The sequence below is a fragment of the Trachinotus anak genome, unplaced genomic scaffold (assembly GCF_046630095.1).
Source record: "Trachinotus anak isolate AG129_WGS33_773 ecotype Australia unplaced genomic scaffold, CSIRO_AGI_Tana_v1 ptg000026l, whole genome shotgun sequence".
Taxonomy (NCBI): domain Eukaryota; kingdom Metazoa; phylum Chordata; class Actinopteri; order Carangiformes; family Carangidae; genus Trachinotus; species Trachinotus anak.
Window position 1 is genome coordinate 14,940,001 of NW_027273877.1, and position 15,533 is coordinate 14,955,533.

Consider the following 15,533-nt stretch of genomic DNA (forward strand, 5'->3'; position numbering starts at 1 on the left):
ACAACAACAACAACAACAACAACAACAACTTTATTCATATAGCACCTTTAAAAACAGAGTTCACAAAGTGCTTTGACAATCAAAGCAATAATGGCCAAGAGGCTCAGAAAAAAAAAAGTAAAGCTGGAAAGTGAGGCCAAACAAAAGCAGGACTGAAATATGGTAAAGTTAATGAGGGAAGACATACAATATACTTCAATGAAAAGAAGGACAATTAGTCAGAGAAGATGCTGTATAAAAAAAACACACAATAAAAGCAGTAAAAGGACAGTAAAGGAACAATAAAAACATGACATCACATAAAAATAGATTTTAAGAAGTGATTTAAAAGAAGTCACTGACTTTGCCTTGTCTCCTCTGGCAGGTCATTCCAAAGTTAAGGGGCCCTCATGACAAAAGTGCGGTCACCTTTAGATTTAAGCCTCAAATTTGGAATGACCAGAAGGGCCCCACGTGAGTTATCTAAGGCTACGTACTGCCTCGTATGGTGTTAATAATTCTGCGAAGTAGCTTGGGGTCAGGCCCCAGCGTGACCAAGTGAAATAAAGTAAAATCTTAAAATCAATTCTAAAACATACAGGGAACCAATGAAGAGAACCAAGTATTGAGGTTATGTGATGTCATCTGTTAAGTAAGAAGCAATTTTGCTGTATTCTGAAGTAGTTGGAGGTAGGAGAGTGACTTTTGGTTGATGCCAGAGAGGGGGGAGTTACAGTCGTCCAGTCTTGTCAGGTGTATAAATGAATGACTTTTTCCAGATCAGGTTGTGATATTAAAGGTTTGATTTTGGAGATGATTCTTATTTGGAGGAAACAGGACTGGACAGCTTTCATGATGTGGTGTTCTATTCAAATCAAACAGTACTCCTAGTATAAGTTAAACAGCCCATGGTCTATATAAATGTAGTTCATGCTTCTAACATAGTGCTTATCACGTTGCCAAACAGAATTTGAAACCCCTTCCACCTACATCTTTCCAATTTTGCTTCTGTAACTAATAATGACACAATCTCACCCACTTTCCACAGTGATTGGCCAAGCGTACTGTTATCAATATTTTTTATTCAATTCAGCAATTCGTCATGTTGTGATTACACACAGAAAACATGTATAAATATTTTTGCACTAGTAAAAATTAATTTTCTATAAACCTCTACCTTGTCTTTGCTCTTTTCTGCTTTGATTTCTTCAATCAGCTCAGTTGAACTGTCACTCGTATTCTTTTTATTTAGATCTGTTGATTTCTTTCTCATTGTCTTTAAAATGTCACTCAGGTTCTTTCATATCAAGTGTGTAATTGAGACTGTTACACTCAGTAATTTGAATTTCACTGAATACAACTATTGTTCTATGATAGCCATTTTTATGTAGTTGAATAGCAAATTAACCTGTAAGGAGGAGCAAAATGTTCTTTCACTCCTGAAAAATGAAGCAGCTTGCTGGAAACCCGTGAAATGACTGTTTAGAGATTAACCTGTATGTGACACAGCTCTTGCTTTACATAGATTTTGTAACTTTTTGAACTATTCCAGAAATGACAAATGGCAGATAGATTCAGTGATAATGTTAAACAAATTGACAACTGACAGTACAGATTAAACTTGAAAGCACAACGCTGGCACAAAGAAACAGTTTTCATGTTTAGTTAAGAGCACTGGTGTGATCTCTTTGTTCATAACTTTAGCATATGTGAAATCTTTCCTCAATATATACCACACACTGGATTACTGCAGTATAAACAAGCTTCACTCCTGACAAACTGTATCAATACAGCATTTAATCAATTATTAATCAGCTATACAGGATCACAAAAAAGACTGGATTCCTGCTAATGTTTTTCTCTGGAAAATTATAAAACATCATGACATTTTCATCCAAAGCAACAATTGGATTCTAACACCCAGTTCTAATAATCACACTAGTTCAGTTACAATAAGTGTGGCCAACCACATTTACATACAGGCTGTCACGCTCACTGACACAAACATAACAATCAAACCTATCATTTTCATAGAAGGGTGGGAAACACAATGACAACATAACAAAACATGAGCATGGCTTTGACAGGCTCATGTTTGGAGTTGTAGGGTGACAGTTTTACTGTGGGGCTGGGACTTCTGTGTGCAATTTCAGATCCAACATAGCTGCTGATGGTCTGTAAATCAAACTGTGGCCTGTTTGTCAGTTAAAGGGCAAAGTCTTGTTATTGTTTTCTGCAAATATTGAATACTGATGTGCAGGTATCAAATCATGAAGTCATTGTAAGACCTGATCTAATATGAGACTGAATCCTTCCTACAGAGAAGCATGTTTTGCTGCTTTGGTATGATCTTTCACCATATGAGTCAATATGGTTCATTACAACTATTATTTGACACTAACAAAAAAAATAAAGAATTTGCAACATGAGATCGGAATAAATGCAGAGGACTGATGAATTCAGTTTTGTTTTTACCAGGTACAATATGGTGCAGGCCCTTCCTGTCAGAGTAGTAGTGAAGTAGCATCTTCCCATCATCTGTCATCTCCACTCGGAAAGATGGCGCATTCATTTCCTGAAAAAACAGGAGGTGAGTCTGTTTCAGCTCAGGTCATGGTCATTTTAAACTACAAGGTGCAGTTCATGAAAGCAGTGATTTTTTTTTTTTTTTTTTAATCCACTTTCTCAGTGTAAAATGCTACTGTTGGTCGAAAACAGGTTAGGTTTTATTTTCAGTTATCAATATGAAATTGGTTCAATAATTTTTTATGTAGGCAAGGTGTACATCTATATTAGGTAGGAAAAGAATTATGCATGAAAGATACTCAAATTTTTACTACCTGACATCCCCTCTTTGACTTCACATGAAATGTTAAAACCAGCCCCCTAATAGGTTCTGCTTTTGGTTGGCCTTTACCCCTTGGTCCACTGGACCTGTTGGTAATTTGTGACAGGAGGTTGATTCTGATTGGAGGACAAGAGCATAGGTCAACCTCATCAACTTTGGTTTTGTTTTGTGAGACTATGTAAGCTTGAGCTTGCCACTAGCAAGTATACTAGCTAATAGTTAAGCAGCAGATTTAGCTCCCAGTGACATGGTGCAATCAACAGACTTTTAGCAATTTAACACACTTCTTAGAAATGCATCAAGTTATGACCAGAGTCTCTAAATCTTACCCCCCCCCCCACTTTTGGCTCCAGGTGTGAATGGGGGTTAAACTGTCTGGGGAGGGCTCTCAAGACAGCATTGTATGTGGGTGATAGATGGTGTTGTAAACCACCACCTCTGTTCAAGGAAGGTTTTTCCAAGTGGACATAGATGGTTTCCTTTACTCCTCTCTCAAACCATCTGTCTTCTCTGTCCAAAATGTGAACATTGGTATCCTCGAACAAGTGTCCTTTCTCCTTGAGATGTAAGTGTATCGCTGAGTCCTGTCCCACTGAGCTGGCTCTTCTATGTTGTGCCATGCATCAGTGGAGGGGCTGTTTTGTCTCACCTATGTAGAGGTCTGAGCATTCCTCACTGCACTGGACCGCATATACAACATTGCTTAGTTTGTGACTGGGTGGTTTGCCCTTGGGATGGACCAGTCTTTGCCTTAAAGTCTGGCCAGGTTTGAAATTGACCCAGATCTTGTATTTGTGGAAGATTCTTCTGAATTTTTCAGATAAGCCTGTCACTTGTTTTCTTGTGACGCCTTTTTGAAGATTTGATAAAAGTCAACTTATGGTAGGCACAGGCTTTAAGTGCTGTCTTGATGTGTGACAATTCTTTCTGTTTTCCCTCCGCCTTTGAGGGAACCTTCAAGGCCCAGAATTGTGAAGTTCTGACGACCCCCCAGTTTGTGCTCCAGTGGGTGGTGGGAGTCAAACAGGAGGTATTGGTCCGTGTGTGTGGGTTTTTGGTAGACTTCAATGCTAAGGCTACCATTCCCATCAATGGACACAGCGCAATGCAGGAAGGGCAGCCTATTGTCCTTAGTATTCTCCCTGGTGAACTTGATGTTTCTGTCCACTGAGTTAATGTGCTCAGTGAAGGCCTCCACTTCTTGGGTTTTGCTTTTTACCCAAGTGTCATCCACATATCTAAACCAATGGCTGGGAGTTGTTCCTCTGAAGGAGCTCAGAGCCCGGTCCTCCATCTCCTCCATGTAGAGGTTGGCCATGATCGGAGACACAGGAGAACCCTAGCTGTTCCATCCAGTTGTCTTCACCTTCAGCACTTAATGACTACTATGACCTGGATGACTGAGAACCTTCACGGACAATGTCAGGTCGAAGCTTCAAAGTGTGTGTTGAGTATAGCTTAGCTTTTACAGTGAAGCATGTATGAACACGTGTATCATTGTAGTTGTGGGGAATTTACACACTTGCAAGTGAAATGTTGTCCAAATTCAGAAATGCTACCAAAACACAAATATACAAAGCACAAGCTGTAGGGGAAATGAACTGATTTTAGTGGGGAAACAAATTCTAATTGACTATGAGTGTAGTAAAGGACACATCTATTTTCAATACGTAATGTATATTACAAGATAGTGCTGAATTTAATATTGACTGTCGGTTCATTTTTCTTACTACATATTTATTAGGGGTCCAAGCCCGCAGTGGGCTGGGGGATGTGGATGCAAGGCAACATGTTTCCCAGTACCAGCAGTGCCACATATGCAAAAGTTACTTTTTCGAACTCCTCCTACAGTTTAGGCCTGATCTACCTGAAAATTTCACATAAAATGTCCACATGTGCCTGATTAAGTTATCAAAAGAATTTCTGCACTTTAAAAATTCCCAAGTTATGAGCGCAAAATATATTTTAACGAACTAAAAAACATATTGTTGCAAATCTTTGTCACAGAAAAGGCTATCAACAAAAAACTATATATGCTCCTTTGGAAAGTCATTCACAGTCTCTCTTCCAAATTTGGCACAAATTGGACGATAGGGGCGCCAAAAATGGTGAATGTTTTGTACAAAATTTAGTGATGTTGGATGATTCCTGAATGCAGGTATAATGTTTGGCGAGGATTGGTCAAAGTGGGCGGGACTTATTCCAAGAAATCCAATTCATACCATAATTGGTCTTTACCTGTTACAAAACACTTCCCATTACAATGACAACTGCAGTTCTGATGCTGGTGTGCTGCCCAACACTTGTCTCTTGCGTGTCATGCTTTTAGCTCAACTTTGTTGGACCAACAAGGACAACCTGCGTATGGAGCTTGGACCCTGTTCATCACTGCTTGCAGTTTTAGGTTTTTTTTTATTTTTCTACCACTAAAAGTCGTTACACAGCATAAATTGTTGAAGGTAGGGTGGTGCTTTTTGCAGGGTAGGTACAGGGGCTGGCACGTAACCCACACGCAAAAAATGACACATGTCCATGAGTAGGGGGCGGTATAAGCAAGGTAAAAACATTTTGGCCCATACCTCACAAACCATATGTCACACATTCAAAAACTTTGTATTCTCGGATTCCTTAAATTGCGCTGAATCTCATGAGCTTGGTCACGGCAATTTCTGCCTGACAATTTTTTTCACAAAAATGCAAAATATTCAAAATCTACTTTTCAAACTCCTTCTACAGTTTTCACCAATCTGCTTGAAACTTGGTTAATATAATCTTGAGACCTACCTGATCTAAAGTTATCAAAAGAATTTTGCTAGTTAAAGAATTGCGCACATTATTGACGAACAAAATTTGATAGCTAGCTATCAAAATACAAATTGTTACATATCTCACCCAAACAAAGTCCTATTAGCACCAAATCTTAGATATGTGATTGGCACAACACTGTGAGGATATAGACCTAATTTGGAAAAAAGTTTTTATATCAAATGGCTGCATCGATTTCCACAGAATTTTGTGGGTAGGTTCTAAGACCATTCCTGAGCCCATGCACCAAAGGGGGTTATGATTGGTCAAAGTGGGTGGGGGTTATTACAGGATAAAAATACTAACTATTTAGTTCACCTGAAATATTAATCTGAGAGCCAGAAATTCGTAGAGTGCCTGTAAACTGGTACAGAGACCTTACACAACAAAAATTACATGTGTGCCACCAGGGAGCGCCATAATCAACGTAAACACATTTTTCCTAATAATCATTCCTCATTTAAATTTTTTTTTTTACCAAGTTATTACATTTGCAAAACTTACTTTTTCAAACTCCTCCTACAGTTTAAACCTGATCTGCCTGAAAATTTGCACATAACATATCCACTAATGGCTGATTAAAAGTTATCAAAATAATTTTTGCATTATAAAAAATTCCAAAGTTATGAGTGAACAATTTTTTAATGACCTAAAAAAACCCATATTGTTGCAAATCTTTGTTAAAGAAAATGCTATCAACATGAAACTTTATATGCTCCTTTGGAAAATCATTCAGTCTCTCTTCCAAATTTGCCAAAAATCACGAGTTTACATGTAACAGTTGCTCGGCTTTGTATGAAAATCGGTATGCATGATGTAGGATGATTCCTGACTGCAGATGTAAAGTTTGGTGATGATTGATCTAAGTGGGCGGGACTTATTCCAACAAATTCAATTCATACCACAATTGTCCTTTACCAGTTACAATAACCCTAACCCATTACAGTGACAAGTACAGCTCTGATGCTGATGTTCCTCCCGACACTTGCCTCATACTCATCGCACTGTGGGCCAGACTTTGTCAGAGTCCACGGGGTGTGGGGGATGACCTGCGTGGGAGGTTTGGACAGTTTGGAAGTTTTTTTAATTGAAATTTGATTATATGTCTGTATTTATAAGCCCCTCAAAATCCACTGAGGCAGTGCCATTGTCTAACTGTCCAATAAAACATAATTATGTATTCATAATTACCTTTAGATAAACATATTTAATCTAATATTTAATTTAAACTCCAACAAAATTGTATCTTCCAAAAGGAATTATATTTTAAAACACTACAGACAAGAGAACCACTGATAAATTACCAAAGGAATTGCAGAGACAAGACATTTCTCCCTGAAATGCCAGCTGGTGATTTTCGGAGCTGGTCTGCAAGCTCCTGAGATGATTGGCCAATGTCACCCAGAAGGCAGGTCCTCACATCTCCAAAAATTTTGGTGCAAATTTTAAAACGAGCTTTATTGGAAAAGACAGACCACATATTTAAAACATAAAAGGTTACTCTCTAGCCTGAAAAGTATCAAAATTTAACATGGTCAATAATGCCTAACCAGAATTTAAAAATACTCAAGCATCTGCAAGCACTACCAGTCTTTTTGCATATGTTTTTACCTGATAATATGTGTTTTGGTACATGTTGCATTTCTGAATTTGGAGCACAATTCCCTTAATGTTTGTGCTTTCTCTCTCATATGTGCTTTACTCTAAGGGACCACCTTACATACAATGCCAATAGAACGCCATCACACTCATTTGAAATAATTACTTTATTTGTTCTGCAAGTTGAAATCAAAACCAATTCAATTTGTTTGTAAATCTAACTACATAGAATCAATCCTAAGAAAAAAAGGTAACAGCTCTGAAAAATATTAAGAAATGCAAAACTAGAATACCAGGGTTTAAAAAGTCCCCAGATCTAATACCACCTTTAGCTTTAATCACAGCCATCAATCTTTTTGGATATGTCTCTACAAGCTCAGCAAACCTAGACTGGGGAATTTTTGCTGATTCTTCCTTACGAAATTGTTAAAGTTAAGTCAAATTCTTTGAGTGGTAATGGACTGCTCTCTTAAAATCCATCCACAGATTTTGAATTGGATTTAAGTCAGGGCTTGGCCATTCAAGGACATTTACCTTCTTATCCTTAAGGCACTGCATTTTTGTTTTGGTGGTATGTTTAGAATCATTGTCCTTGTGTTGAAAGATGAACAACCTGCCCATCTTCAGCTGTCTGGCAGAGGAATTCAGGTTTTCCTCAAGAATTTGGATGTACTTGGCAGCATCCATCTTCCCTTCAATCCTGGCCGACTGTCTATTCCCCACTGAAGAAAAACAACCCCACAACATAATGTTTCCACCACCATGCTTCACAGTAGGTATGGTGTATTAGGTGGTGTGCTGTGTTTTTCTGTCACCAAACGTAGCACTTGGAGTTCAGTCCAAAACGGTCAATTTTGGTCTCATCTGACCATAGCACCTTTTGCCACATGGCATCAGAATCGTTCAGGTGTGTTCCTGAACAGTGCAAATGAGACTGTGTTGCATTTTTTCAGAAAAGGCTTCTTTCTTCCACCCTGTCAAGCAAGGTGTGTGTAAAGCATGTGAGATTGTTGTCACATGCACAGACCAACCAGCCACAGCCTTAAAGATTTGTAACTCCTTTAAAATTGCCGTTGGCCTTTTGGACTCTTCTGTGATCAATGTCCTCCTGGCTCGGACATCAAGTCTGAGTGGACGGCTGATCTAGGCAAGGTGACAGTAGTACCATATGCTTTCCACTTTTTTATAATGCTCTGAACAGTACTCAGAGGGATAGATGCAGCCTTGTCCTACCTTGTGCCTTTCTACAACTTTATCCCAGAGATGTTCGGAAAGCACTTTCCCAACCATGGTGAATTCTTTGCATTACCATGCACTAAAAGCAGTGGAATCTTCAAGAAACAGCTGGTTTTATTTAAAAGTAATCACAACCTATTGTCAGGTTGGGCAGTTGGTCTGGTGTTTGATTTAGAAGTTAATTGGATGCACCTGAGCAAGTTTACAGTGGCATACTCAAAGGGACTGATCACTTAACCAAACTATTTGCGTATCTATGCACCATATCTATGGCTTTCTTGATATGGTATCACAACTACAACAGGAGGACTCAAAATGCACTGCTCTTGCACAGAGATCTGAGGCAGGGTCTAATATACAAACAAAGGTTAGCACAGAAGAGGAGGCAAGCACGTCAGGCGAACAAATCCAAGTGGTGAGGCTAAACACTAGGTCAACAATAAAACAGGTCAAAAGACACAAAGGCAGAACACAAAGAGAATGCTGGAATGCTTGTTACTGGGAACGAAGATGAACTGGCACAGAAGACAGGGGGAACACAGACTAAATACACTAGGAGGAGAGAAGACAATCAGACACAGGTGAAATACATTAGGGGCAGGGTTGACAATTACAGGAGAGGCAAATGCACAATGGCAGGAAAGGTAAATGTAAAACAAGAAGGAAAGGTTAAACACACCAAAATAAATCAGGAAGTGAAAAATAAACACCTGGTGTTGACTCTTCTGATGTTAAGCATGTTTTACAAAGAAAAAGCTCTTAGAAGATCTATGATCAAGAATTGTTGCTTTGCATAAAGCTGGAAAGGGTTACAAAGTCTTCTCAGAGTTTACAGAATCTACAGCTAGACAAATTGTCTATAAATGGAGATGATTTAGTACTGTTGCTACTCTCCTTAGAAGTGGGTGCCCTGCCAAGGTTACACTGGCACAATGCGGAATTCTCAATGAGGTGAAGAACAACTCTAGAACAGCAAAAGATTCAAAAGAATCATTGGGAGTAACATCTTTGTTCATGAGTCTACTATAAACAAAACATTGAAAAGACAGGGTGTCCATGGCAGGACACCACAGAGGAAGCTGCTGCTCTCCATACAAAACATGACTGTGCAAAGTTTGCCAAAGAACACTGTTACACTCCATAGCATTACTGGGAAAATGTTTAGTGGACTGAGTAAACTAATACTCTTGCCTTAGATGAAGAACAGATCACTTTTTATGACCAAGTAATCCCAAAGAGTTCAAATACTTACTTGCCACTGCATTCTAGCCGCATCAAATCCTGCTTCCATTCACTCTAGGATATTCAATGTTGCTTTGTTTTTTGTAGTCCATATTTTGTATTTCTGGTTCTTCAGTAATCATGTTAGCAGTTTGAGTTGGCAGTTTGAGTTGGCTTAAAAATGCAGCCCTGACATATTGGTGATAAAAGCTACAGTGTTCATGCAGTACTGTTGTGCTAACAGTAATGTCACTCCACTGTCTGCTGTTTTGTAGCATGTTGAAGTAAAAGAGGTAAATGATGTGGGATGTTTGTGTAACTGTAACGTTAACATTACATTGGTGAAAACTCACAGTATAGCAGCCACATACAAGGGATATTGGGTGGCCAAAGAGTAATTTGGATGTCAAACCCTGGACTGGTGGGTCCATCTTTTCCTCATTACAGCTCTTGTGGGCCTGCAATAGAGTTTCTGAGGTATGGTGGGTTTTCATACCCTTTATTCTACCTCCAAAGCCCTGGTAAACTTGAATTTTATAGATTTGAGTTGCCCGTTATCATTTCATTTCTAATTACATCCTATAGTTTGCAAACTTACCATTATTTATTGTTTATGCTGGTGAAATTCTGCCATGGTCAACTCACAATAATTCTCCATATCTGCTCATGAAATCAGCTTTCTTGTTTCACCTTTGACATGTCTGCAATTTTATCCTTTTCTGATGTGTGACATCTCTTTTTGAACATTGACATAATCATCATAGCCAGTAAACGGTAATTTAGAAACCAAAGGGGCAAGGGGCAAACCAAACTCTGTGCTGGTGAGGGACAGTGATCCCTTTGGAATGAAGTAGAACAGGCGATTGCCCGCATTAATGTGCAGCTGACAAATCTGCAGAAATGATGTGATGCAATCATGTCAACATGGAGCAGAGTCTCAGAGGAAAGTTTCCAACATTTTGTGGAGTCCATGCCACAAAGAACTGAGGCTGTTTGAGAGCAAAGGGAGGAACTACCCTGTATGAGTATATTGTTGCTAATAAAGAGCTCAGTGAGTGTAGTTGAAAATAGTGTCTGAGTGTCTGAGTCTGTTTTTCTTTAGGTATGAGGAGTCGTTGGCTATCTGTACACAAATAGGAATTATGACACACAAGCATACCTGATAGGACAGAGCCAGGTAACTATGGAGAGCATCCAGATTTCCAATAAATTCAATTAGATTTCCTCCCAGTGTTCTCAGCATGGTGTCATAGCCTGCTTGCTTACAGAAAATGAAGAAATGTTCTCCAAAAAGCTTAAGAAATACATCAGCAGAAACATCTGAAACATCAAAACAGAGGAACAGTGTTACAGAACTTTATAGATATTCATAAAATACAGTTGAGTGCAAACATTTGCATCCCCCTCAAGCCCTGGATGCAATCTACCTCTATTGAGTTCATCTTCAAACTAGCCTTACACAATCATTTCAATATGTTTCCCTCTAAAGATTATAGTATGATATGGCCTCAGTGTTAAAATAGGTGAGTTGCAGTCCAAATTTATCTTAAATACCAAATATCAAAAGTTTACATCCCCTGTGTTAAATCCTCTAGCTAATTAACTTTTTTATATTTAAAATCAGGTGTCTGATCTTGAAAAAACATTGCCACCACTTAATGCTGGATGATTGGCATCAAGTGTGTTTAGTTAGGCTGTATTTTATATTTGTAAGTGGGTAGATCTTCACGAGCAATTTGCAAATAGCAACAACGATGGGAGCAGGATGACAGCTGTCAGAAGACCTCAAAATTATATTCGTAAACTTTCATAAAGTTGGAGCGGGATACAAGAATATAAAACTACTTGTACCAACTTTGAATACCATAATCCAGAAATGGAAGCAACATGGACACGTGAAGAGGTCCTCATTGCACTCCTTCGTGAAGAAATGGTAGATCAAGAAAAATAACTGAAAGCGCTAAAAGAAAAATTGATAGAGAGCTATACAAGAATCCAAAACAAAAAGCAGGGAACCTGAAAAAAGGCAAAATTGAATCAAAGTCTGCATCTCCACAGTCTGCACAAGTCCTAAATGTTAGGAAAAAATCACGCAGGAAACCTTTGCTTACTTCTAGACACAAGGCAACACGCTTAGAGTATGCTAAAGAGCATGTGAACAAACCATATGAGTTTTGGAAAATTATCTGTTCTGATGAGACCAAAGTTGAACTATTTGGTCTTAATTCGCATGTGTGGCAAGACAAAAACTGCCTATGAGAAGAGGAACACCATTCCCATTTCCACAGTCAAACATGATGGAGACTTACGGATGTTTTGGGGGTGTATGTCAGGCACAGGACCTCTGCACAATGTGGAAGGAAGAATGAATGCAGGCCAGTATCAACAAATTTTAAAACAAAGTCCCCTACCATTAGTCAAAAAGCTAAAAAATGAAGGGGCAGTGAATCCTTCAACAAGACAATCCAAAGCACAAAGCAAAGTAACCAGGAATGGTTTAAAAAGAACAAGGTGAGAGTTTTGCCATGGCCTTCTCAGTCTCCAGACCTGAATTTAATAGAAAACCTGTGGATAGATTTGAAGATAGCTGTACATTCCAGCAACCAAGCAATCTGGTAGACTTGGATCAAATATGCCATGAAGAGTGGGCTAAGATTTGCCACAGAGGATAGAAAAGCTGTGCAGGGTGTAAAAGAGGTTGCAGGAGGTTATTAAGGTAAAGGGAGGATATACAAAGTATTAAAGAACGTTTCATGAAGTCGGAAGCAAAATTTTGGACTTATATAATTTTCATTATTTCACTACTTTTTTTTTTATGCACTCTCTGAACATTTTTGTTACTTTTGAAGATGAAGGAACATTTGTGATAACTGCACATGCATTAAATATTGTGTTGAGGAAAACTAATACCTTTGTTTTACTCTTGACATTTCAAAGTATGGGGATGCAAACTTTTGTGGTCAATTGCATATCAGTTATCATTTTTGTAGTCAGACCTCCCAGAACACATTTGTCTTATTACAGCACTGGCAGCAAGCCAATATTCAATTAGACCCTATTCCCAAAAGTATGTACTGTCTAGATAATCAGACCCTTGAGAAAAGCTTAGTAACCTGTTGACATGCCTTGAATAAACAATTCTTGTTATGTTTTACACATCTGTGCTCAGGGCCCCATTGTTTCACAAGCTATCATGTACCTACCAAATGTGATTTATACATGTATAAATAAATAATGTAATCATCATGAACAAAAGTTTTTGCAGCCTCTATTGTGGAACCTATTCATCCATTACAAATGTGCGGTGTTCAATGTAATACAATGTTTCTTCAGAAATGAAAATATACAAAAGGGAAATAAAAACAAAATGCATGTAATAATTGTTAATGGGATTAAATTAAAACAGAACATGAAAGTATTTCCCTCAAAGTAAGCACTGTATACCATTTGCTACCAGCTCATTGCTACAGCAATGAGGCTTGCAAATTTTTACGCATTGCAGGCATAAAGACTTGGCTATAGAGGAATATCCCAGAGGTCTGAGTTAGCAAATTGGCTTACACCATCACAGAAATGCATGGCAAATATGTAGCCAATACTTTCTTCTCTTCAAGCAAAATATAGAAACAGTTTTTATCAGTTGCTGTTCTGTTCAAAGAAACAAACTGATTCAAACAGAGGAAGCTTGTACCACTCAAAGCACTTTCCACATTCACCCATTCACTCACACATTCATACATCACACCTATACACACACACTCATAAAGTGATGGGTCAGCCATCAGGGGCTAAGGGGTTGAACCACTGATCATCTAATTAGTGAATAATCTGCTGTACCTCCTGAGCCACAGAGAATGTATGGAAACATCTCAAAGATGATAAAAAGCAATGGGATGAACCTGAGCTAAATTTCAAGGGTCATAGCAAAGGGTCTCAATACTTATGCCAATGTCATATTTCAGTTTTTCCTTTTTAATAAATTTGCTAAAATTCTCTTTTTGGCTGCAAAATGACAAAATGTGAAAAACTGAAAGGATCTGAATACTTTCTTAATTCACTGTATTCATTTAGTTCCTGGCTAGATTAGTCTCACCAAGAGAAATTTCAGAGAACCTCTTACTGAAATTGAGGTCAGCAAATATTGCAGCTTAATGTAACAATGTAATTCAATTTCAGTTTCATCTTATTGTCCTGCACTAACCTTACATTTAATGGTGCTTTTGATGAGTTGCAGTTCTGTTCAAAGAAACAAACTATTTTGTAGCAAGCGTCCTCTGTTTAAACCAAAGCTTGCAGCATGCATTTGCAGCATTGTTCAGTTAGTTTTTTCTATACACCTGCCATGATTTTAAAGCAATTATATAAACATCCACTGGGTATAACCTGTTGGATTTCATTAGGGACATTGTTAACACCTAAGTTATCACATGCACACACACAGATGTAGGTCACACCTCAGACACCTACATGCTTTCATTTTTGTAGAAAGTAAAAAAATATTATGTACAATAAATATGATATGCTTACTTCTTTAATTTAGTTACTTGGTTTCACTCAAAACAATTACATCAGTTTTCACATTTATGCCACTATATTTCTGAAACAAACACAGGTATGTGCCTTTTTCTCAAAGTGCTCATAAAACTACTGCCCTGCAGTTCTATGCCCCTACAACTCAGACTGGTTTCAGATTACATCCCTGTTTATCCAGAGTCATATAAAATATTAACCATTTGTTTGAAATGTTTTCATAATTGCTCTGTGAAGTCTTGAGTAATGGCTAAAAAGTGTTTTGTGGGGCCACACCGACCTTGACCTTGAACCACCAAAATCTAATCTGTTTGTCATTGAGTTCAAGTTTTCTCAAGGCATTACTAAGATGTCATGTCCATAAAAATGGGATGAACAAGCAGACAACTTGAAAACAATATGCCTCTAGCTCTGGCTGTCGCTGGCGCAGAGGCATATTAAAACGCCTTTTTGCATGAAGATGATGTATGCACAACTTTGGAAAGTACAGTCCATTCAAGTATTCAAACTCCTTCACTGTTTTCACATTTTGTTATGTTGCAGCCTTATGCCAATATCGCTTAAAAAATCTCCCCATCAATCTGCTTTCAAAACCCCGTAATGAAAAAGTGAAAACAGGACACACCTGACTATATAACGTCTCACAGCTGACAATGCAGATCAGAGCAAAAACTATGATGAGGAAGGAACTACCTGCAGAGTGCAGAGACAGGATTTTGTCAAAGCTTCAAAAATATTCTGCTGCTTGAAGGTTCATATATATACATATATTATATATATATATAATTCATATTTACTGTGTATCATTTTAAAAGGGGGAAGAGGAGTAAAAAATGTTGTATAGTGATAATAACTGTGATAAAACTACTGAATGAAAGGTTTTCTTTGGGTTACCAGGTGCAAATATGCATGCATAGGCAATGCATATGAGCCATTCCATGTGAAAACCGCACCAAAAGTAACCAATAAATTCCAGTCAAGCACTTTGCAGACTGTGCAAAAGATAATTTAAAAAATATAGTCCTGTGATAAATCTTCCCTTTATAATGTTAAGTTTTCATGAAAATTGATTTAGAGAGTTGTTGATTCAACTGTATGATCATTTTGGAGGATGTAGTGTGTGGTGGTCTCGAGCTCTGTTGCAGTATTCATAGGTATTATATTCATTACTGTTATTTAGGTTACCTTCATTGCTACAAACAGGACAAAATGATAGGAACACTAGGAGACTACTGCAGGAGTCCATTTATATAGCAAGATTAAGCAACATACATCAAATAACAGCCACTTTTTATAGAATGTGGATTACAATAAG

The 15,533-nt window shown here is 38.0% G+C and overlaps 1 pseudogene; it reads right to left on the bottom strand.

The window, feature by feature from the left end:
• The window catches only part of LOC139609968 (guanylate cyclase soluble subunit beta-2-like), a 47,330-nt pseudogene that overhangs the window by 18,130 nt on the left and 13,667 nt on the right, over window positions 1-15,533 (bottom strand).